Source organism: Schistocerca americana, chromosome 8, assembly GCF_021461395.2.
Source record: "Schistocerca americana isolate TAMUIC-IGC-003095 chromosome 8, iqSchAmer2.1, whole genome shotgun sequence".
Classification (NCBI taxonomy): Eukaryota; Metazoa; Arthropoda; class Insecta; order Orthoptera; family Acrididae; genus Schistocerca; species Schistocerca americana.
In genome coordinates this window covers 264,051,645-264,077,894 of record NC_060126.1, presented here as the reverse complement: position 1 = coordinate 264,077,894, position 26,250 = coordinate 264,051,645, and the positions used below count along the sequence as shown (strand labels likewise).

Sequence of the window (26,250 nt, the reverse complement as noted above, 5' to 3'; positions counted from 1 at the left end):
GGTTTGTTTATAAATAAATAATCTTCTGCTACCAGTCACGATTTTCTTCATTTTACTATTTTCATGATGCGTTTCGAGAAATAATTCCCATTTTCAAGTGCGTTTTTATGAAGTGTGTTAAGCCATTTCTTTTGACGTTATCTTCATATTTAAATGAAAAACTCGAAAGTGAATCAGTGAATTTCTTCAGATGTTTCGATAATATACTTAAATAAAAATAGTAAAACATAGAAATAAGCACAACTGTAAAATCAGTATAAGTAATTCATGAGCCAAATTGTAAAGATAAATTAACCTCTGTACAAAAGCATATCATAATCTGTGGAAGACCTATAATGTTATCTCTGTGAACTACCTATAAGAAGATTCACATTACAGAAAATATGAAGATAAAATATCAAATGACAAACTTGAAAGTGAATCAGTGAATTTCTTCAGATGTTTCGATAATATACTTAAATAAAAATAGTAAAACATAGAAATAAGCACAATTGTAAAATCAGTATAAGTAATTCATGAGCCAAATTGTAAAGATAAATTAACCTCTGTACAAAAGCATATCATAATCTGTGGAAGACCTATAATGTTATCTCTGTGAACTACCTATAAGAAGATCTTTGTAACTGTTTTGTTTATATAAGATATTTTCGATGTGTAAAATGTACAAGTTGTGTGTGATGTTAAGTGTGTGTGACTCTCTACACAAATGGGCCATTATAAAATTGTAAGTACAAATTGTTCTCAAACTTTAGCCACTAACCTCACAGAAAGAATTGATACCCAACTAAAAATTGCGTTTCTTATGTATTACAGTAAAAGTCAACAAAATGAAGCAGACTCACACACACTGACAACATCAAAAGAAATGGCTGAACACACATCTTGAAAACGCACTTGAAAATGGGAATTATTTCTCGAAACGCGTCGTGCGAATAGTAAAATAAAGAAAATCGTGACTGGTAGCAGAAGATTATTTATTTATAAACAAACCTACTGTATCTACAGTTGCAGGCTTTCAAAAACCATTTATAATGGATCAAATCAGATAAGAAATACATAGCACAATCAAATTCCTCATATAGCATCAGCTTATTGATCATAAACATACCTCAACAGCATAATACACATAGTCATCGTAATAATAACATCATAACACCTCAGTCAAATCTCAAAATCGTCGTAGCTTTCTGCAATAATTTCAAAACCTAAGAAGAATTCTCTGCTCATTTCATTAGTGTCATCTACCTCAAACGTACTTTAAAAATCATGATCCCATACCCAATACATCATTCAAAGCTCTTATAGTATTACAATGGTTCCAAAAAAATATGAACAGTTCACAAAGTACAGACAAAATACAGTTTCATAAGTGTGAAGTTATCCAACTGCGTAATTGCGTAAACATGTGTCACTGACATAGTAAAAAAATTTTTCTTTTCTGTGTTAAATAATCAGATAGCTGTGTAATTCTGTGTTAGAGAAATATGGAACCGATGTGTAAAGTTGTATAAGCAAATACCATATTAGCTAGGGCTCCTTGTGCTTGCCAAACACATGGTACACAAAGTAAGCGTGTACCCCCCTGAGGATTAATGTAATTATACCCTGAGGTGTTAAAGATTACACCAATGGAAAGAAATGTATCACAGAAAACTTTCTTTGTAATTCAAAAATCTTTAAAAATAAATGGTTTCAGTACAAAATTAATCTCTCAAATGCGTGTCCTGTAGCGCTAAATGTGCGTCTTGCTGTAAGATAATTCTGTGGAAGTGTCGTAGTTATCGTCGTCTGTAAGCAAAGTTCTGCTGAAGTCAATGTACTTACCTCGTCATAAACGAAAGTGAAATGCTTTGCGTATAGATATCGTAGTTATTATGTACCTTACCGTGATAAAGAAAGTACTATAATGTAATGTATTGTTGTGCTAGGAAAAGGCTGTCTCATTGTAGCTATACCACAGAAGTTACTACTAAAACATGTTTTACTTTCCAGAAGAATTCAGAAAAACTGTGCAGATATAAAGCAGATACAGCACAAAAGCAACCATGTAAATTGTGTCACACATTAGTAGCGTCGTGATATAATCGTGCAGCTGTCAAAGAAACCAAATGCTAAGTGATGTTTAATCTCACAGAAAGTACTTTAAATCCAGAATGTATTCTCAAGTAAACCAAAATGTTGCATTAAAATCTCGTCAGCAGTACTGGTATATGCTCTAAGTATGTGAGCCTTATAGTCGTTACGTAATCATACAACTAACAAGCAAGAATGTACACACACAATAACACTGTGTCATCTGTTCACTATAACAATGCATTCGTAATTACTGTCTAAATAAGTTCTTTTGGTTCTTGATTGGATATTTAACTTCAAACATTGTTGCATGTTAACAGATTCTAAGTCTGAAAAAGCATACTAGTAATGTAAAGTAAAAAATTTTATAGCAAAGACAAAGTTAAAAAGGAAATTATCTCTCAATAAACGGTTTTACATGTGAAATGTGGTGTAATCCTTTACCTTTCCTCCGTACGCAGTAAATCAACTTGAACGCAATTATGCGGTATATGTCGGTAAAGAATGCTAAAATTTTTCTCGAGGTTAGTGCCTATGTTATTTTTCACTGAGCCAGCCGGCACACGTGGCTGCCTGCGGTGCGAGTCATTGTCCGTCTCTTTGTTGGCGCGCGTCGTTATTGGGATTAGGAGACCTAACTTCTACAAATTCACCTTGTCGACAGGGGCCTGCTCTGTTTAAATCTCTTCAGTTCTGATGCAGTTCAGGTCTGTCGTTACGATCATATCGTCTGTCGTCATGTCGGTAGATTCCATAATTTCTTTCTTGTCGGTCACGTGGTGGAGAATTTCTCCCTGAATCGTAACTGCGCGCTGGGCCGTTGCGTCTGAAGTTATTCTGTCTCCCTTGATAATAATTGTTTTGGTTCCCATATTGTCTGTTTCTATGGTTGTCTCTGTCACATTCATTACTACAGAAATGCGATCTTTCTTTGTAACTATTATTACTCTGCAAACGGTTGTCATACGGGTGGTGTCTGTTTTGGTCACGATTTACATTGTAAGAATAGCCTTGTCGTGTCCAGTTATTATTTCTGTCATCGCGGTATTGTGACGGATGCGACCTGTAATTGTTGTGCTCCTGTTTCCGCGTCCCGCGATTGTCAGTGTCAATTTCCAATTCTTGTAAGAGTCCCTGAAAAGCTTCAATGTCGTCTTTGCAACGTCCTGCCAAAATAATGTGTCGTAAATGTTCAGGCAATTTGATTAAGCAAATGCGGATGAGTTCTGAGGGGCTGTATGGGTTTGACAGGTACTGATTCTTGTGCAACATGTCTTCAAAATATTTCACAAGACTGGAGAATTCAGGTTGTTCGAAATGTTTCATCATTATGATGCTATGTTTTACTCGGTCTTGTGTAGCTTGAGACCAATATGCTGAGAGGAAGGCATGATAAAATTCTCCTTCACTGTGGCAATCGTGAATGACCTATCGCATTCTTACAGCTGGTTCATTCTCTAAGTAGCCACACATAAATTCTAATCTGTGCTCTAATGACCAGTTGGGAGGAAAACAATGATAGAATTGATGAAGCCACGCTTGTGGATGAATGTCGTTGCCGGAATTCTTAAATGTTTTGAATTTACATGTAGTAATAAACAGCTTATAGTCAAAATCATCATGTCGGCGAGTCGCATGTCGGTCATTGTTACGTCGTTTCGGCGGTTCCATCTCAAAATTCAGTGTACCTTGCCAATTTCTTTCATAATTTCCGAAGTACCCCGTGTTATTATTTTGTGGCTGTTTCGTATTTCTAGGTCCCTCTTCCCGTATTGGAGCGCGAGTGACCTCTGAAATACGTAATTCTTGTATTACCTGTGTCAGCTGATCTTGTACTTCCCGGATTTCTGTTTCGTGTTGCGTATTAATTTGATTCTGATTTTGTTTGAATTTCCTAATTTGTTCGTACTCTTCTGTGTCAGTGAAGGCTACAGGTCTTGTGTCATTCAGATCATCATCCATCTTTGTAGATAAGTTAGTGAACTGATCCGAAAGTTCGGCTACTTTCTCCGATAGTGAACTTATTTCCTCAGTGTGTTTTTCTGAACCAAGTTTCAGAGTGTTGAAATCGTATCTAATGTGTCCTTTAAGTTTTCCTGAGTTTTTGCAAGTTGCGTAACCGAATCGGTAGATGCAACTGAGTCAATTTTAGCTTGCAAGGTGTCGTGATTTTCATGAACAATAGTTTGCGGTTCTTTTATGGCTGCTTCGTGATTCTGTAATGTACACTCCTGGAAATGGAAAAAAGAACACATTGACACCGGTGTGTCAGACCCACCATACTTGCTCCGGACACTGCGAGAGGGCTGTACAAGCAATGATCACACGCACGGCACAGCGGACACACCAGGAACCGCAGTGTTGGCCGTCGAATGGCGCTAGCTGCGCAGCATTTGTGCACCGCCGCCGTCAGTGTCAGCCAGTTTGCCGTGGCATACGGAGCTCCATCGCAGTCTTTAACACTGGTAGCATGCCGCGACAGCGTGGACGTGAACCGTATGTGCAGTTGACGGACTTTGAGCGAGGGCGTATAGTGGGCATGCGGGAGGCCCGGTGGACGTACCGCCGAATTGCTCAACACGTGGGGCGTGAGGTCTCCACAGTACATCGATGTTGTCGTCAGTGGTCGGCGGAAGGTGCACGTGCCCGTCGACCTGGGACCGGACCGCAGCGACGCACGGATGCACGCCAAGACCGTAGGATCCTACGCAGTGCCGTAGGGGACCGCACCGCCACTTCCCAGCAAATTAGGGACACTGTTGCTCCTGGGGTATCGGCGAGGACCATTCGCAACCGTCTCCATGAAGCTGGGCTACGGTCCCGCACACCGTTAGGCCGTCTTCCGCTCACGCCCCAACATCGTGCAGCCCGCCTCCAGTGGTGTCGCGACAGGCGTGAATGGAGGGACGAATGGAGACGTGTCGTCTTCAGCGATGAGAGTCGCTTCTGGCTTGGTGCCAATGATGGTCGTATGCGTGTTTGGCGCCGTGCAGGTGAGCGCCACAATCAGGACTGCATACGACCAAGGCACACAGGGCCAACACCCGGCATCATGGTGTGGGGAGCGATCTCCTACACTGGCCGTACACCACTGGTGATCGTCGAGGGACACTGAATAGTGCACGGTACATCCAAACCGTCATCGAACCCATCGTTCTACCATTCCTAGACCGGCAAGGGAACTTGCTGTTCCAACAGGACAATGCACGTCCGCATGTATCCCGTGCCACCCAACGTGCTCTAGAAGGTGTAAGTCAACTACCCTGGCCAGCAAGATCTCCGGATCTGTCCCCCATTGAGCATGTTTGGGACTGGATGAAGTGTCGTCTCACGCGGTCTGCACATCCAGCACGAACGCTGGTCCAACTGAGGCGCCAGGTGGAAATGGCATGGCAAGCCGTTCCACAGGACTACATCCAGCATCTCTACAATCGTCTCCATGGGAGAATAGCAGCCTGCATTGCTGCGAAAGGTGGATATACACTGTACTAGTGGCGACATTGTGCATGCTCTGTTGCCTGCGTCTATGTGCCTATGTGCCTGTGGTTCTGTCAGTGTGATCATGTGATGTATCTGACCCCAGGAATGTGTCAATAAAGTTTCCCCTTCCTGGGACAATGAATTCACGGTGTTCTTATTTCAATTTCCAGGAGTGTATCTCACGAAATAAGCGTCAAACGAAACAACTACAAAGAACGAAACTTGTCTAGCTTGAAGGGGGAAACCAGATGGCGCTATGGTTGGCCTGCTAGATGGCGCTGCCATAGGTCAAACGAATATCAGGTGGTTTTTAAAAATAGGACCCCCATTTCTATTACAAATTCGTGTAGTACGTAAAGAAATATGAATGTTTTAGTTGGACCACTTTTTTCGCTTTGTGATAGATGGCGCTGTAATAGTCACAAACATATGGCTCACAATTATAGACGAACAGTTGGTAACAAGTAGGTTTTTTAAATTAAAATACAGAACGTAGGTTCATTTGGCCGATTAAGGTATGCTGCGGCATTATGGGAGGAAGGATAATTGGCCCCCATTTTACCGATGGCAATCTAAATGGTGCAATGTATGCCGATTTCCTACGTAATGTTCTACCGATGTTACTACAAGATGTGTCACTGCATGACAGAATGGCGATGTGCTTCCAACATGATGTATGTCCGGCACATAATTCGCATGTGGTTGAAGCGGTATTGAATAGCATATTTCATGAGAGGTGGATTGGTCGTCGAAGCACCATACCATAGCCTGCAAGTTCACCGGATCTGACGTCCCTGGATTTCCTTCTGTGGGGAAAGTTAAAGGATATTTGCCATCGTGACACACTGACAACGCCTGACAATATGCGTCAGCGCATTGTCAATGCATGTGCGAACATTACGGAAGGCGAACTCCTCGCTGTTGAGAGGAATGTCGTTACACGTATTGCCAAATGCATTGAGGTTGATGGACAACATTTTGAGCATTTTTTGCATTAATGTAGTATTTACAGGTAATCACGCTGTAACAGCATGCGTTCTCAGGAATGATAAGTTCACAAAGGTACATGTATCACATTGGAAGAATCGAAGTAAAATGTTCAAACGTACCTACGTTCTGTATTTTAATTTAAAAAACCTACCTGTTACCAACTGTTCGTCTAAAATTGTGAGCCATATGTCTGTGACTAATAAAGCGCCATCTAAGACAAAGCGAAAAAGTGGTCCAACTAATACATTCATATTTCTTTACGTACTACACGAATATGTAATAAAAAATGGGCGTTCCTCTTTTAAAAAACGCAGTTGATATCTGTTTAACTTATGGCAGCGCCATCTAGCGGGCCAACCATAGCGCCATCTGGTTTCCCCCTTCAAGCTAGACAAGTTTCGTTCTTTGTAGTTTTTTCGTTTGATGCTTATTTCGTGAGATATTTGGCCCGGTCACTATCAATGGACCACACTATATACTATTATAATGATAAAATGGTTCTGTCCTTGAGGGTGTGGCGTTTTTTTTTCTGAAAATGTAGGCACATGTCAAAATAATGTTTGGGGTTCTCAAGGGTAGTTTCGTTCCGTCATTACCACAATACGAAAATGGGTGTTTTTCCCACCAGACACAGTTTACTTTATTGAAATGAAGCATCATCGGTGATCTGTAATTAAAGATAGTTACAATCCGATTTGTTTCCTAGATAGAAACACAGTTCGCTAGCAGATAGTTAATTCTTACTTACGGTAACTTGTGGTTGATGTTTCGCCTACACCAGGAAATGCCTTCTGGTGCCACGTCTTTGCTTTCTTTCTTCGTTAGGTACTGATAATTGTGGTCTAATTTTAGACTGCTTCTTTTTTCATTTATCACAGAAGTTTCCCACGTAACAGATCACTGTTTATTTTTAATACTTCTAAGTGTGTATTGTGTTCTGTAGTGTTACTACTTTTTCTTCGATTTTTTTTCTCTTTCTCTGTGATTCATTATATGCGTGTTATTCTGTTTACAAATTTATTTGATTTTATTACAGTAGTTAGGCCATAGTCACAGTAAATTACATTACTAATTCAACTGGAGGTATGTGGACGACACATTCGTGGTATGGCCGCACGGGGTGGATGAATTACATCGATTTCTTGAACATTTGAATTCTATCCACGCTAATATAAAATTTACTGTGGAAATAGAAAAAAGCGGCTGCCTCCGCGTTTTGGATGTAGTCGTTCGCCGTAAAGATGATGGCACATTAGGACTTGCCGTGTATTGGAAACAACCGACAATGACAGTAGCTGCCGTCACCCTTCACAGACCATAGGTGTCCTTAAGACCTTAGTGCATAGGGTGCTTTGTATATCCGATAAAGATAATTTGCAAGAAGAGCTTACATACCTCAAGAGTATTTTTTAAAGCGAATGGATTTTCTCCGCAACAAATTCGCAGAGCATTCTGAGTAAAACCTAGAATTCAGGCACGTGATAGGGAAGAAGATAGTATTCCTTCGGATCATGAACGTTTTTGTCCTATATGGGTACTCATTCCTCGAAAATAGGCCGTATTCTTGAAAAACACTGTGTTAAGGTTATCTTCCGGCCACTGGGCTTTGTAAAGGACGACTTAACTGCTTCTTAAAGCGGATGTGTATCAGATTTATTGAGGAAATTGTGAGAAGTCATACATAGGTCAAACAACTCGCACCGTTTATGAGAGATGTGTGGAGCATCGAAGATACACACGCTTATCACGGCCGGACAAGTCAGCTATGGCCGAACATTGTATTGATATATGGCATTCCATGAACTACAGTGATGTGAAGATTTTAACATCCACCTCTTCCTTTTGGGATTCTGTCTTCAAGGAAGCTATAGAGATTAGATTAGCTAATAATTTAATAAACAGAGATAATGGTTTTAATTTGGACAAAGCATGGAATCCGGCTCTTGGGATAATTAAACTACAGAGAAGTCGTCGTGGTGTCACCGCCGCCGAACATACATTGGTGTTGTTGTTGTTGTTTGTTGTTGTGGTCTTTAGTCCTGAGACTGGTTTGATGCAGCTCTCCATGCTATTCTATCCTTTGCAAGCTGCTTCATCTCCCAGTACGTACTGCAGCCTACATCCTTCTGAATCTGCTTAGTGTATTCATCTCTTGGTCTCCCTCTACGATTTTTACCCTCGACGCTGCGCTCCAATGCTAAACTGGTGATCCCTTGACGCCTCAGAACATGTCCTACCAACCGATCCCTTCTTCTAGTCAAGTTGTGCGACAAACTCCTCTTCTCTCCAGTTCTAATCGATAATCGAATCGAATGTCAGTACGTCTTCGCCACAAGCGGCGCCAAGTGTAAGCGTGTTTCTTTTGCCGCTGACCAGCGTCTCTGACCCGCATGACTAGTACCACCGCGGTGGAGCATATAAGGCCGCACTTGGCATCTTGTCGTCAGTCTTGTGACTCACTCTGAGGATGGCGGGACGATACGCGGCCGAAATATCAGTGGAGGAAGTGGACTGTAAAACCAGAAGACTGTAAACTCATTATACCTGAATCAAAAAGCCTCAGTTAAAGTGAGAGGAGAAAGTACAAACTGGATCGGACTAGGAAAAGGAGTAAGATAATGATGCTGTCTATCACCTACCCTTTTCAACCTATACTTGGAAAATATGATTGACCAATTCTCATTAGATGACAACGAAGTAGAAAATGGAGGAAGAAGAGCAGGTCGTTTGAGGTTTACTGATGACATGGTCCTTCTAGCGACAAGGGAAAAAGAATTACAGGATTTAGTGGACACCATTGAAGCTAACGGAAAAAATTATGGAATGAAAATGAACACAAATAAAATAAAAGTATTGGCCCTAGGAGGAAATAAAGAAATAAAAACTTAGCTGAATGGAGAAATATTATAACAGGTGCAAAATTTTAAATATCTTGGAAGCAGGATAGACGCCGACTGGAAGTGCAGCATAGAAATTAAAACAAGGATAGCAATGGCAAAAGAGGCATTTTATAAGAAAAGGAGAATTTTCTGCAGGAGTCTGGCCAGAGAACTGAAGAAAAGACTCATAAAATGTTTTGTATGGAGTTTTCTTCTGTATGGCGCTGAAACATGGACTTTGAGGAAGAAAGACAGAGAAAGGCTGGAGGCTTTTGAGAGGTGGACATGGCGGAGTACGGAAAGAATAAGTTGGATGGGCAGAGTTAAAAAAATGAAGAGGTACTGAGAAGGGAGGTAGAGAAACGACAGTTACTGGATGTAATAAAAAGAAGAAAAAGAAATTGGATTGGTCATATATTAAGAAAGAATGACGGGCTGATAAAAACAGTTTTAGATTGTTATATAGAAGGGAAAAGGAAGCGAGGAGGAAGAAGTTTCAGATACTGGATGACGTGATGGACGGTACAACCTACAGCAGCCTTAAGAAGGAAGCAATGGATCGCAGAAAATGGAGAGGTAAAGGACCTGCTAATATAGCAGAAAACTGATGATAATGATGTTTCTTTAGTACAATGATCTAATGCATTGCCATAGACATGGAGCTATGTTTGCAACTCAGACCTTCTACAGCTGTTCTAATTTAATGATAAAGAGTTTATGTCCCTTCCACCATACGTTATACCATATACTGTTACCTACTTTATAAATGTTCTGATGTTTAACCAAGACCTAGAGCTATGTTCTCAACCCAGAGATTTTGCAGCTATCACATCTACTGATACACTAAGCTCATTGGTTTTTATCGTGTTTTACACCATAATTTGTTATCTACATCTCCATATGTAATGGATCAAATGTATAATCTAGACTTCGAGTTACTTGTTTAACCTAGACCCTCTACAGTTGCTAACGTTAGTGATGCACAAATCTTTTTGGTATATCACCATATGTTTGCCCTATGTTGTCAAAGCTTTTTGTTCTATCACTATATGTTTGCCACATGTTGTCATCTATATTTACTTTATGTAAATGGCCTAAACGACAGTGTACATCACTGTGTTGTGTTAAACGTAAAGAAACACATTGTTCTGCAAAGCAGCGTAAAGCATACCACAATTATCAGTGTCTAATGAAGAAAGATACCAAAGACGTGGTAGCAGACGGCATTTCCTGATGTAGGCGAAAAATTAAACAGAAATTACCGTTAATAAAAGCCAATAATTTGTTAACTGTTTTTCGATCTAGAAAACTAATCACCATATACCATATACCATTTTGGTATATCACCATATGTTTGCCCTATGTTGTCATCTACATTTTCTTTGTATAAATGATCTAATGTGATTTAGTGATATGCAAAGCTTTTTGTTCTGTCACCATATGTTTGTCACATGTTGTCATCTATATTTACTTTATGTAAATGGCCTAAACAATAACCTAGACCTGGAGCTACTATCTTAATGCAGACCTTCTATAGCTGGCGATATCTAGTGATACTCTAAGCTTATTGGTGTTTCACCATATGTTGTATAATACATTGTCTTCCATGTTTTTGTTGTATAAAGGGTTTAAATTATAAACTAGACTTAGGGCTACATTTATAATCTAGACATTCAGCAGCTGATTATGTCTACTGATATTGAAGCTTAAGTGCCCTAGATCTAGAACTACATTCTTAACTCAGACCTTCTACAGCTGTTCAGATTTAATAAGTGAGACATGGTGAAGGACGGGAAAGGCTCTTTTCTTTTTCATGTGTTTTCTTCAATTAATTTATATTTATAATCTAGACATTCAGCAGCTGATTATTTCTACTGATATTGAAGCTTAAGTGCCCTAGATCTAGAACTACATTCTTAACTCAGACCTTCTACAGCTGTTCAAATTTAATAAGTGAGACGTGGTGAAGGATGGGAAAGGCTCTTTTCTTTTTCATGTGTTTTCTTCAATTAATTTATATAGTGTCTCGTTTCCAATGTTTATTTGATCATTGAGCAACTTTTGTTTGTTAATGCTCTGTGTGTATGGAAATTTTCTTGAGAAAGGGAGGAGGTGACTGTCGTTAGTGACTCTTATTACGTATAATTTCCAATAGTGCCTGGTCTGTGGTACTCCTGTTTTAGATGGTCTACTAATTTGAATGGTTTGTACTGTATTTCAGTGCCCTATGTGTTTTTTAAATTTTGTGTCAAATGCCCTCCTAGTCATCCCAGTGTATATTTCTTCACAGTCTGTGCAGCTGAGCTGACACATACCAGATTGTTGGTATCCGTCTGGTTTTGATTTCAGTTTTGGGATGTGTTTTTCTATAGAGTTATTAAACAGAATAACACACATATAATGAACTATAGAGAAAGAAGAAATCTATAGATTAAAAATAACTAGTGGCAATGTTGGCAACTCAACAAAACATAATACGCACTAAGAAGTATAAAAATAAACAGCGAACAGTGGTGTACATCACTGTGTTGTGTTAAACGTAAAGAAACACAATGTTCTGCAAAGCAGCGTAAAGCATACCACAATTATCAGTGTCTAATGAAGAAAGAAACCAAAGACGTGGTAGCAGACGGCATTTCCTGATGTAGGCGAAAAATTAAACAGAAATTACCGTTAATAAAAGCCAATAATTTGTTAACTGTTTTTCGATCTAGAAAACTAATCAAACTGTAAATATCTTTAATTACGGACCACTGATGATGCTTTAGTTCAGTAAAGTGAAACACGTTTGGTGAGAAGAACGCGCATTTTCTTGTGATCGTAACAATGAAACAAAAATGCCCTCCAGAACTGTAAAGCAACTATTGACCATATGGCCACACAAATAAAGAATGTAATGTCTGAGATTCTTTCTCCGTCGCTACCACTGTAATTTTGCCCTTGTTACCCGCAACAGTCATTTGCTGCAATGGATTAATACAAGCTCCGTTGGACAGGCAAGAGCATTTGTTATACTGCAAGCGTTGAACCCAGCAGAAATAGGTTCCATGCCAGAGCAGTGAGTGGAGGCAAAACATGATGTTTTCAGTGGATGAGACATCCGGAAAATGTGTTGGACGGGGAAAGTCTCGAACACTCTCTGTATTGTTGTAGTCATAACACCACGTTCAATGTTTGGTCTTGCATTGTCTTGTACAAATTCAGTGTCACGCAAGCTTCAAAGATACTGCACAGCTAAGCGACCAGAGGGGACTCTGCCCGATGGCACACCCATACTATGACGCTTGGTGCTGGACTTGTGTGCTGATGGTGAATGCAGTCTGGTAACAGCTATCCTCCTCGGAGCCTCCACATGCTGGTTCATCCATTGCCATGCTGTACACAGGATGGGGCCTCATCTGAAAAGCTGATGTGGTGTTACTACCGTATCCAGTGTTGTCAGTGGATGCACAACTGTCAGGGTGCTGACAGTCCGTGGTGACCCATATGTCATTGCACTGCCTGTGCGTGTTCTTGTCTGGCTGCAAACAAGCCCATATCCTGACGCAAGGTGTGCGATCTAACTGTACAAGTCTGTATATCCTAGAAAGCGGTATATCTGTTCTGCCTGGCGCTAGTCGCTTGGGGCCATTGAAGGCCTGAAATGATGTTGACTATTGCCCCCTGATATCATCGATTCCTTGTTCGCATCGCTGCAGTGGGGTCTCCACAACCTGAGCAGCAATATTGCGGTACGATAAACTGTAGTCTCAGTACCTGTGTTGACAAAAGTCAAGGGGTAGCGATATGCACATATACAGATTGCAATAGTACCGCATATATGTGCATGGGCAGAACTGTCATTTGTGTTCAGGTGATTCGTGTGAAAGGGTTGCCTATACGAATGTGGCCGCATGTGGGAATTAACAGACTTTAAACGCGGGATGGCAGTTGGAGTTAGATGGCATGGGTCATTACATTTCGGATATCGTTAGGGAATTCAGTATTCTGAGAGCCAGAGTGTCAATGATATACCGGGACTACCAACTTTCAGGCATTACCTCTCACCATGCACAATGCAGTAACCAACAGCCTTCACTTAACGAGCTAGAGCAGCGGCGTTTGCATAGAATTTTCAGTGCTAACTGCAAGCAACAGTGCGTGAAATAACTGCAAAAATCAATATGGGACATACGACGAAAGTATCCATTAGGACAGTTCTGTAAAATTTGGCCTTAATGGGCTGTGGTAGCAGACGACCAACGCTAGTACCTTTGCTAACAGCACGACATCATACGCAGTGCCTCTCCTGGGCTCGTGACCCTAGACGACTAGAAACTCGCGGCGCCGTTAGATGAGTCCCGATTTCATTTGGTAAGAACTAATGATAGAGTTCAAGTCTGGCGCAGACCCCACGAAACCACGGGCCTAAGTTGTCAACAAGGCAATGCGCATGCTGGTGGTGGCTCCATAATACTGTGTACTGTGTTTACATGGAGTGGACTCAATCATCTGGTTTAACTGGCTCGGACATTGACTGGAAATCGTTGTGTTAGACTACCTGGAGACCATTTCTAGCCAACAACGACGGAATTTTTGTCAATGACAACTCGCCATGTCAGTGGGCCACAGCTGTTCGTGACTCTTTTGAAGAACATTCTGGACAATTTGAATGAATGATCTAGTCAGCCAGATCAGCCGCATGAATCCCATCGGACAAAATGGTTCAAATGGCTCTGACACTATGGGACTTAACTTCTGAGCCGGCCGCGGTGGCCATGCGGTTCTAGGTGCTGTAGTTCGGAACCGCGCGACTGCTACGGTCGCAGATTCGAATCCTGCCTCGGGCATGGATGTGTGTGATGTCCTTAGGTTAGTTAGGTTTAAGTAGTTCTAAGTTCTAGGGGACTGATGACCTCAGATGTTAAGTCCCATAGTGCTCAGAGCCATTTTTTTTTAACTTCTGAGGTCATCAGTCCCCTAGAACTTAGAACCTAGAACAGGATATTCCCATCTAGAGCTAATATTGAACGAGAAACAGGCTTGGTAATCTTTCCTTACACACAGAATGCAGAGGATATTACTCTTACTTCTATATATGAAGATGGTATCTGTTCTTTCGGACATGTCCGAAAGAACAGATACTATCGGTGACCGTGCAGCTCGTTAGAATGAAATTACAATTAAAACAATACAGTGAAATCAATACCCTTAGCTGCATACAGGCGTTGATATACGTCAACGAGGACAGTTGAAAACGTGTGCCCCGACTGAGACTCGAATCTGGGATCTCCTGCTTACATGGCAGACGCTCTATCCATCCGAGCCACTGAGTACACAGAGGATAGTGCGACTGCAGGGACTCATCTCTGGCACGCCTCCCGTGAGACCCACGTTCCCAACTTATTGTCCTGCACTATATTCGTTGTGCCCCTGTCCATTACACTCTTTACTCGCGCTTTACCGATTCCTGTAAGAGTGTGCACAGAATGTTCTGCGGACATGTCCAAAAGAACAGATACGATCTTCATATATATAATTAAGGCTCACCGGCCATTTGACCATCTTCTGTGCGGATGCACACACTTTGCCCGAACACTTACGGGAATCGATAATTCCGCGAGTAATGAATGTAATGGGCAGGGACACTACGAATATAGTGTGGGACAATAAGCTACGAATGTGGGTCTCACGGGAGGCGTGCCAGATATACGTTCCTGCAGTCGCACTATCCTCTGTGTTCTCGGTGGCTCAGATGGATAGAGTGTCTGCCCTGGAAGCAGGAGATCCCGGATTTGAGTCCCGGTTGGCGCACACATATTCAACTATCCCCGTTGACGTATATCAACACCTGTATGCAGCTAAGGGTATTCATTTCATTGTATTGATTTAATTGTAATTTCACTCTTACTTCTTGTAGTTACGCTGAAATGCTAATCGTTTAACGATCCAAGCATGTAGCAGATTTCTTGCCCCTCTTACGTTTGTTATATGCCGACTTCATGGTATTGTAATTTTAATGGCCACCAGTGCATCAAGGAAGATGATGCCGATGTCTTTGATTTTCGTGTGTTGCTGTATTGTGGAGACGATTGTGATGAAAAATTACCTATAAGACGTTGTTTGAATTGCCTCGTTGCAGCAAAGGGCCGCTGCAGGTGACAAGAGGAAACTTCGACTGTAATGACCAGGAAAAGGTCTTCAAACGAAGGCGCAAAGTGCACATAACTTCCTGCCACATCTTCGGCTCCAATTCACTACTAGGAGTGGCGCATGAAACTTTGACAATGCCAACTACTCGTGCTGGTGAAACGTCAAAAAATTTCTTAATGACTGTCCGCCAAATACTGTGAGACGAACGCCAATAGGCAACAAATCAGTTCCTTATCAGTCAAGAAAAGTGTGATCAGTCGTAAGCCTACTTTTTACTAATGCCTTGTGTTCTCTGTACTTGGACCAACAGCATGCCACTGTCGACGTATTTCAGGTTGATGTGGTGTTCAATCCCAAGATCAGTTTGATGCAGCTGTACACACCAGCATATTGTGTGCAAATCTCTGCATCTCTGCATGACTATTGAAACCTACATCCACTTGGATTTACTTGCTGTAAGCATTTCAGCCTTGGTCTCCCTCTAACTTGGCAAATGAATTATTCCTTGATGCCTCAGGATATGTTGTGTCAACCTATCCTTCATTGTGCCATTAATTTTGTTCTTCAATTCGTCTCGGTACCTTTCTTTAGTTATTCGATCTGTTAGTCTGATGTCCAGTATTCTTCTGTAACACCACATTTCAAAATATCCTGTTCTCTTCTTGTCTGAACTATTTGACGCCCACGCTTCACCTCCATACAAGCCTGGGGCATACTCTCTCGACCTAAGGTACAATGGTTAGAAGTGATGGGACGCTTGCATAAGTACTGAAGCGACGAAAATTCAAAATTTACGAAATATTGCAATCATTTGGGACGAACTCGAGATACGAAACTCGTCGCTACTAAAAGATAATGATATCCTTATAAAATTTATAACACTTTTCAAAGAGTCGAAATAACAACGATAACAGTTCGCCCAAAGAAATTGCCATCGCTAGGCTGATAAGTAACTATAGTTAGAAAGTACCACAACAAAGTTTCTTTGACTCATATCCACAACTTTGGTTGCCATTAATGATACATATAATTAATGAAATGCTTGTGAAATTTGTTACATAACTAAAACATTAAAATTTGTGAAAAATGGCCCTTGTATGAGATGAACCTTGGATCTTTGACGTGTAAATCCACATGAGACATGTGTGTCTACCATTATAACTTAAGACTACCATCACGTTGAACGTTTTCCTCCCACAAATACCTGGAAAATCCAAAAATTAATAATAATTGAAAAAATTAAGTAGGTCAAATGAGCACTGAGCGGTTAATTATCTCATACCTAAGAAGTACACCTACCCAAGGGATACTTTTCGATTTTGATTCGCCTTGAATATATTGTAGCACAGAGCAAAATAAGAGACTCATATTTTTTTTACACACGCCCATACGGCCGTTAAGGGGTGAAACACCCCTTCGACAAAAAAAAAGAGTTTAATATTTCTCAGTGAATACCCTCAAAACGGTAACAGATATTTTAAAAAACTCCAAGTCCTCTGGTTTTAATGTATGCCACAATGGTACACTCAGATTTGTCATCAAAGTCACTTTTCTCCAGATCCCCTTCCTCCCACAATTTTGTTTTTCATTTCGACAGTTGACTAACAGAAAAACGTATAGCATTGTTGATACCAAAATTAAGTCGTATATGATAAATTGGTGTTCCAATGATGCATTTGTCAGAAACAAGCTAGAAATACTTCTATATCGCTGTATGTGCACCCAATATGTATCCACTTCAGTGTCAGTTGTCATGTTGGGTTTTTAATAAGTCTTTCCCCACCAGATAAATGTATTCTAAACATATATTCCACATACATAGTTCAATATATATACACATTTATTTTAATGTTATGAAATGAAAAGTATCTTGTATTGTACTTGTGTCTTCTTTTTACATTGGTGCATTTTTTATTTTCAAGTTGCAACGTTTTCAAATTTAACTACGTTATGTTTCAAGTTTTCTCTACATTATTGTTATAAAATTATTCTAAACCTGCACAACAATGAGAAAGTTGCAGAACTGTTTGGGACAAAAAATGCTGAATGGACTTTTACATAGGGAATTTCTAGCTTATTTCTGACAAATGTGTCTTTGGAATAGCACTCCTTAATATATGACTGAATTTTGTACTAACGTTACTGTGCGTATTGTTAGTCAGATGTCGAAATGAAACATAAAATAAGGAGGAAAAGCAAAGTTTGAAGAAAGTGACTTTAGCGACAAATCTGGATGCCCTATTGTAAAGTACATTAAAAACAATAGAATTTTTATTTATTTCATATGTGTTACCGTTTCAGCGCCATTAATTCAGGAAAATTAAACTCAATTTTTTTGATGAGGGTGTTTCAGCCCCTTAATAGCTATCGAAGTGGATCCCTTGGGCAGGTTTACTTATAAGTAGGACAAGTTGAAATCTGGCAACAACGCAGATTGCACCAGGAACATATGTTCATTATCTACTGTTACAGCATTTTGTACAGTCTGAAAGATACCTGTATAATCTGAACCAATCATTTTATTATTCCCTAATTCTGTTCTACCATAGTTTTTCAAAAAATTACATGATCAGTAAGTTCCAGTTTTTCTTTGTGAGATCAATGAATTCATTTTCTTTCATATAAAAGACTATAGATTTGGCCCACAAATAAGTATAATTTTGCGTATCTCCTTTACCGAAATGTAAATTGATAAGGTGTCATTAAAGATTAACACTAAAGTACCTGTTTTCTCAGTAACTTTTGATATGCTTAAGAAGATGGAGGTGAGCCTCATTTCACTTGTTTTTAAAGAGAACTACTTTTGCTACATTGAAAATTCTGAGGAAATAGCTTCATACTACAGACCAGTTATGACTGCGAATGAATAGGTCACAATTTAAAAGGTTTATCTTAAAGATAAATAGCTATATTATCAAAACCGCAATAGTGTGTTGTTGTTGTTGTTATTGTGGTCATCAGACCAAAGACTGGTTTGATGCAGCTCTCCACGATAATGTATTCTGCGTAGGTCACTTTAACTCTGTATTACTTGAATCTTCTTACTGTCGTCGAACCTTTGTCTCCCTCTATTATTTTTACCCACTGCGCATCACTCAATTAAGGAATTCACTATTCTTCGATGCTCTGGCATTCATCTGGTCAAACTGTTTTTTTTTTTCTAATAAAGTTGTTTCATAACGTTACGACGGACGTTCAATAAGTAATGCAACACTCTTTTTTTTCTTTCTTTCTGAAAGCAGTCAGTTTTATTCAAGACTGGAATACACCATATTATTCCCCATTCTTTTGGCTACAAAACAATATTTTTCACCATAATCTTCAGTTAATGCGACGGCCTTGCGCCACTTTACTGGGAGGGCCTGTATGTCCATATGCTACCATTCTATTGGTCGACGTTGGAGCCAACTTCTTGATGCGTATAACCTCCCCATCATCCATGTATTACTTCTCACAGAGTGCGTCTTTCATTGGGCCAAACGGATGAAATTCGGAAGGTGTGAGATCCAGCCACACACTTTGCGTACACCAACGGGTGGATAAGTGTGTTAGCACTACCAACAGAGACGTCCAGTTCAGTAGCGAGACTCCAGAATTTGAAACACGAACAGCTGTTACCATGAGTTTCTTAGAAGTAGATACCTTAGGGGTTGCGAAGCAACTCAAATCGCTTGATACGAGCAAGTCTTCAGGTCCAGATTGTATACCGATTAGGTTCCTTTCAGATTACGCTGATACAATAGCTCCCTACTTAGCAATCATATACAACCGCTCGCTCACCGATAGATCTGTACCTACAGATTGGAAAATTGCGCAGGTCGCACCAGTGTTTAAGAAGGGTAGTAGGAGTAATCCATCGAACTACAGACCTATATCATTGACGTCGGTTTGCAGTAGGGTTTTGGAGCATATACTGTTTTCAAACATTATGAACCACCTCGAAGGGAACAATCTATTTATACGTAATCAGAATGGTTTCAGAAAACATCGTTCTTGTGCAACGCACGAAGTAATGGCCGCTATCGACAGGGGATCTCAAGTTGATTCCGTATTTATACATTTCCGGAAAGCTTTTGACACCGTTCCTCACAAGCGACTTCTAATCAAGCTGCAGGCCTATGCGGTATCGTCTCAGTTGTGCGACTGGATTCGTGATTTCCTGTCAGGAAGGTCGCAGTTCGTAGTAATAGACGGCAAATCATCGAGTAAAACTGAAGTGATATCAGGTGTTCCCCATGGAAGCGTCCTGGGACCTCTGCTTTTCCTGATCTATATAAATGACGTGGGTGACAATCTGAGCAGTTGTCTTAGGTTGTTCGCAGATGATGCTGTAATTTACCGTCTAGTAAGGTCATCCGAAGACCAGTATCAGTTGCAAAGCGATTTAGAAAAGATTGCTGTATGGTGTGGCAGGTGGCAGTTGACGCTAAATAACGAGAAGTGTGACGTGATCCACATGAGTTCCAAAAAAAAATCCGTTGGAATTCGATTACTCGATAAATAGTACAATTCTCAAGGCTGTCATTTCAACTAAGTGCCTGGGTGTTAAAATTAAGAACAACTTCAGTTGGAAAGACCACATAGATAATATTGTGGGGAAGGCGAGCCAAAGGTTGCGTTTCATTAGCAGGACACTTAGAAGATGCAACAAGTCCACTAAAGAGACATCTTACACTACACTCGTCCGTCCTCTGTTAGAATATTGCTGCGCGGTGTGGGATCCATACCGGGCGGGATTGACGGAGGACATCGAAAGGGTGCAAAAAAGGGCAGATCGTTTTGTATTATCACGTAATAGGGGAGAGACTGTGGCAGATATGATACGCGAGTTGGGATGTAAGTCATTAAAGCAAAGACTTTTTCGTCGCGACGAGATCTATTTACGAAGTTTCAGTCACCAACTTTCTCTTCCGAATGCGAAAATATTTTGTTGAGCCCAACCTACATAGGTAGGAATGATCATCAAAATAAAATAAGAGAAATCAGAGCTCGAACAGAAAGGTTTAGGTGTTCGTTTTTCCCGCGCCTGTTCGGGAGTGGAATGGTAGAGAGATAGTATGATTGTGGTTCGATGAAATCTCTGCCAAGCACTTAAATGTGAATTGCAAAGTAATCATGTAGATGTAGATGTAGATCCGTCGATCACCGTGAATGAGAGTGTCCACACGTTCCAGCATTGCAAGAGTCACAGCTGCGTGTGCAGGCCGCGGTGGCCGTGCGGTTCTAGGCGCTGCAGTCTGAGACCGCGGGACTGCCTCGGTCGCAGGTTCGAATCCTGCCTCGGGCATGGATGTGTGTGTTGTCCTTAGGTTAGTTTGGTTTAAGTAGTTCTAAGTTCTAGGGGACTCATGACCACAGCAGTTAAGTCCCATAGTGATCAGAGCCATTTGAACTATTTGAACAGCTGCGTGTGGCCGGATAGCGGTCTTGTTGCGATGATGACAGACGCCTCGCCCAGCGACTCACTCACCATCCTTTTGTTAACTGCCGGGTCTTCGCAGGCACTCTGAAAGCGCCTGTGAATGTTTGCGTTGCCCTGGTTTTCCGCTAAAAGAAACTAAATGACAACTCTGCTTAGGACTCACCTCCGTTACAGATGCCATTTTGAAGGCTATGTATAGCACCGTAAGAAACTATAGGAGCTGAAGCGGAAATACTCCACGATGTCCCACGTTGTCTCCGCAATTTTTTCCGCCGAAACTGGCAGAGAAAAAATGTGTTGCTCACTTATTAAACGCCCCTCGTATTTTCGCCCATTTCACTGTAGTGCTTAATCATTAGCTTCTCGATACATTCATAGGAACTTTAGCATCCTTCTGTTTCTATACTACATTCCGTACAGATGCTTTCAGAAAGGACTTTTTGGTACTTATATTTATATTCCATGTTAACAAAGCTCTCTCTCTCTCTCTCTCTCTCTCTCTCTCTCTCTCAGAAATGCTTTCCTCACTGTTACCAGCCCGCATTTATATCAAATTTATGTCAGACATCGTCAGTTATTATTGTGTCCACATATTCTCTCTGCATTGCCTTTTAATTCGTCTGCATTCCAAGCCACTGTCCATTCTCTTCACCTGATCTTTCAAGTCATTTGCTGTGTCTGCCAGAACTACAATGTAATCGACGAACCTTATTCTCCTCTGTTCTCTCCTTTCAGTTAGTCGTTGCGTAGCGTTCGCTTTGAAATGTTAAATGATTTGCTGCCTCTGGTTGTTTTAACGTATCCAGATTCCATCTCCTTAATTTATTAACATTTCTGCAGCTCTCCTTAGCTTTTATCAGAATTTTACGTGTAACTGATTGTGGTCAGAGACCGCACCAGCCCCTAGGAATGTTTTGCTGTTTAAATTCTGGCTTCTAAATCTCTGCCTTGCCTTTGAATAATCTCTCTGAAATTTTCTGGTGTCTTCAGTATCTCCACGTATACCACCTTGCCTTCTTTTATGATTCATTAAGTAAATATTAGCAATGACTGAATCACGCTCTGTGCAACATTCTATCAGCCAGCTTCTCCCTCTATTTTTTTCTTCAGTTAGCGTTCCCCTTCGATGTTTTCTTCTCCTCCTGCTATCGAATTCCAGCTCTCCTTCAACTTAAATTTTCACCTCCCTGAACTGACTGAATAATTTATTTTACATCGTCACACACTTCGATCTCTGCTTCATCTCCGACGCTAGTAGACGCGTATACTTGTATCACTGCACGGAGACAAAATCTAACGTTTGATATTGGCTTCACACTTTGCTTCTGTTACCAACAAAGTCTCTTGATGCATAACTTGAGGACAAATTATTTTAATATATATAATATATATATTTATATATTATATATATAATTTTAATATATAGCTGAGTTTTAATTGAAATTCGTGATGGAACATAGTAATGCTACAAGAAACCACACATTAGCTTATGTTTCACATTTGATATACACATGCTAGATTTCAGGTTTGAACACCATTTTATAGTACCACACTATTTCAAAGATGTTTCTGAAGCATTTTTGTGTGTTACCAAAGAAAGGCCGGCCAGACTGGCCGAGCGGTTCTAGGCACATCAGTCTGGGACCGCGTGACCGCTACGGTCGCAGGTTCGAATCCTGCCTCGGGCATGGATGTGTGTGATGTGCTTAGGGTAGTTAGGTTTAAGTAGTTCTAAGTTCTAGGGGACTGATGACCTCAGATGTTAAGTCCCATAGTACTCAGAGCCATTTGAACCATTTGAACCAAAGAAAGAATCTATAACCATACAGGTAAAGTAAGCCAGAACTCTGCTTGCAATATACGGACAGTTGATATTCCGGTAAACAGAAAGCAGGATCACTACTCATTACTTGGAACTGAGTAACGCTTAAATCACAGACAAGATGTGACAAATCTCATTGACGGTTCTGAAGTACAAAATTGATGGACTACCCACTCCATTCACCATCTTTGACACCCTTTGTCTTCCAGGAGTGAAATCCATGATGTGTAAGACCTTTGAACAAATTTCAATTAACCAGAGAGAGAGTATGTCGAAAAATAAATACGTTTTTGGGCTGAAAAATAAAGCCTTTCAATGAAATCTTCTGCAAGCTCACGTTTTATATATGAGACATGAAACTGAAATGCACCGGGATTCGAATCCAGAAGTAATGAAAAGGACGCTGTGTCCATGTCATACTTTGAATTTGTCTGTGAGCGCGCTTAGATGGCTTAATTAGAAGAGCATTCCGTACAAGTGACAAGCGTCCAAGTTCAAAGCACACTGCAGTTTTGACTTTCCTGTAGTTAGTCTAATAAAATAGTTCTGATTTTGTATCCCATCTAATCTTTACCATACACTGATCTGTATCCTGATAGTAGAGAATATGAGAGCAATGAGATGTTTTCTCCTCCATTGCGGCATTGATTTCCTTTTTTAATTAATTTTATCCAAGCTGGCTAAGTTTATGAACTGTGGCTTTGTGGAATAATTATTTCTATTTTTCTGCTGTCAGTCACATTAATTTATGTTTAACACATTGCAACGCGTTTCGTGCATGTTTAACTCATGAGCAGACGTTTGACATACAAATGTTACTTAAAGAAAAAATGTCTAAGTTTGAATTAACCTTGAACTATTGCTGAATGGCTATTGGGGTATTTTGGGGCAGGGGGAGGGCAGTGGATGGCCAAAAATCGAAGTTCATTTTTGTCTTCTTCTGGCGTGAAGCCGTGCCTCGATGTTATGATTGATACCTCAGCCTGTGCAGGATGCAGATAGTTTTGTGTAAGTTGTTATGACGTGATAACCGTGTGATGTACTTTTAATATGTCTGGTCTTCACTTAACGATTTTGACCTCCCTGATCTTCATGTGCGTCGGTGGTATATTGGCGGAACTGTTGTTCGAAATTCCACTATTGTACTGCTTATTTTACTCTGCTTTTTGACGAACTTCCGGTGTACAAACACAGGTGTAAACTGTATATATCGAAAACAATATTGTAGTCTTGCAGTGTGAGGGGTAGTATCGATTGTGGTTTATTTCAGCAATATACTAATAGTCGTATGTTTCACACTGACTTATCTTAACTGCTTTGCATTAGTAATAATTTAAGGCTACTGAAAAATTTTGAGTTTTTCGATTCAATTACCTCATTGAGAATATTATCAACATTTTTTGTATCATGAATGGAAATTTCCATTTCTTCCATAACGTCCATTCTTTGCCTTCTTTCGATTTTATGCAAAATTTTCAATTTGTCGTCGATTATCAGAGGCAGCCCTGTGTCTCTAATGTGTGTTACAGTCGTTGATTTGCTACATTTCTCTAGGCTGTGGCAGTCTTATATGTTTCTTAAATCGAGGTCTGAAATTTCTGTCTGTCTGGTTCATACAGTATCTGTTGGATTGGTTGCAGGTCAATTTTGTAAATGCCAGATGTGGCGTGATCTGTATCTTGCGGTTTTATATTGCGAATAAGTTTTCTAGTTAGGTCCTTGTTGGTGCTGAAGCTGATTTTTGACATCTCTGTTTGTGAATAACCTAGCGGGTTTATTAGACATTATACTAGGATATGACATTTTGACATATTTCACTGCGGGGTTGCTGTTAGTTGTGAATGTAGTTTGCTGTTGTATGTTCAGTTTGTTTTTTATTTGTTGTGTCATTGTGTTAATGAGTGAATGATCATATCTAGCGGTTATTTCAATACGTTTTATGGTTTCTATTTCTTGTGGGAGGCGTGTATGTTAAAGTAGCAATTTGTGGGCTCTGTACAGCATTGGTCTATGTGCAGCTTTTTATAGGGGGTAGGACATGTACAGAAGTGTGATATAGTGGTATCTGCAGCAATAGGTTTTCTGTGAACATTGAAAGACAACTGCTGGTTCTGTTTTGACATTCTCATGGGGAGAAAAGGTATGGTGTCGTTATCTTCATATTCAGGAGCGCACTGGATATTTATATGCAGGTTATTGAATTTAGTAAAAATTATTTCATCAGCTGTTCCATCAAACAGAATGAGGGTGTCATCCGCCTACCTCTTATAGAATATAACTTTGCTTGTGGCGCTATCTTTCAGTTTGTACAAGGAAAGTATGTCGAAGAACAGTATAAAATCGACTGTGCAGTTGTGGAATATTGAGCAACAGCTCCCGCCAGCATACCAATGATGCAGATGAAGATTTGGGATGTCAGAGTCGTACATGAACAACACTCATATGAAAAGTAAATCACACGATTACATATTAAGCCATAAAATCTAATTCAAAAACACCCGCATCGTGCACAGGCTGTGGTGTGAATCACAACTACAAGGCACAGCTCTGTACCAGCAGAAGACAATTCCGCATTCCGGCCACCCACTGCCATCCCCCCCTCTCCCGCTGCCCCCCAAATACCCATTAGCCACACTAGCAATAAAAAAACTGTTGAAAATTGTTCTAGATTAATTTAGACATTTTATCTTTAAGTAACACTTGTATGCCTAAACGTCTGCTGATAAGCGAAACATGCTTGAAACACGGTACAATATGTTAAGTGAAACATACTAATAAAATAAATAAATGTGACGGGTAGATCGTCACTGTGAGTGCAAAGTCAATACATATATATATATAGATATATATACTACTGGCCATTAAAATTGCTACACCACGAAGATGACGTGTTACAGACGCGAAATTTAACCGACAGGAAGAGGATGCTGTGATACGTAAGTGGTTAGCTTTTCAGAGCATTCACACAAGGTTTGTGCCGGTGGCCACACCTACAACGTACTGACATGAGGAAAGTTTCCAACCGATTTCTCATACACAAACAGCAGTTGACCGCATTGCCTGGTGAAACGTTGTTGTGCTGCCTCGTGTAAGGAGGAGAAATGCGTACCATCACGTTTCCGACATTGATAAAAGTCGGATTGTAGCCTTTCGCGATTGCGGATAAATCGTATCGCGACATTGCTGCCCGCGTTGGCCGAGATCCAATGACTGTTAGCAGAATATGGAATCGGTGTGTTCAGGAGGGTAACACGGAACGCCGTGCTGGATCCCAACGGCCTCGTATCACTAGTAGTCGAGATGACAAGCATCTTATCCGCACGGCTGTAACGGATTGTGCAGCCACGACTCGATCCCTGAGTCAACAGATGGGGACGTTTGCAAGACAACAACCGTCTGCACGAACAGTTCGACGACAGTTGCAGCAGCATGGACTATCAGCTCGGAGACCA

General features: G+C 40.5%; 1 protein-coding gene across 1 annotated transcript in view; it reads left to right on the top strand.

Moving 5' to 3' along the window:
* The first annotated feature begins 683 nt into the window (after positions 1 to 683).
* LOC124545756 (venom carboxylesterase-6-like) overlaps positions 684 to 26,250 on the top strand; it is a 64,643-nt gene continuing 39,076 nt past the window's right edge. The window contains exon 1 of the mRNA XM_047124699.1: positions 684 to 724. The gene's annotated coding sequence lies outside the window, so the exon portion shown is untranslated. The remainder of the gene's footprint in view (positions 725 to 26,250) is intronic.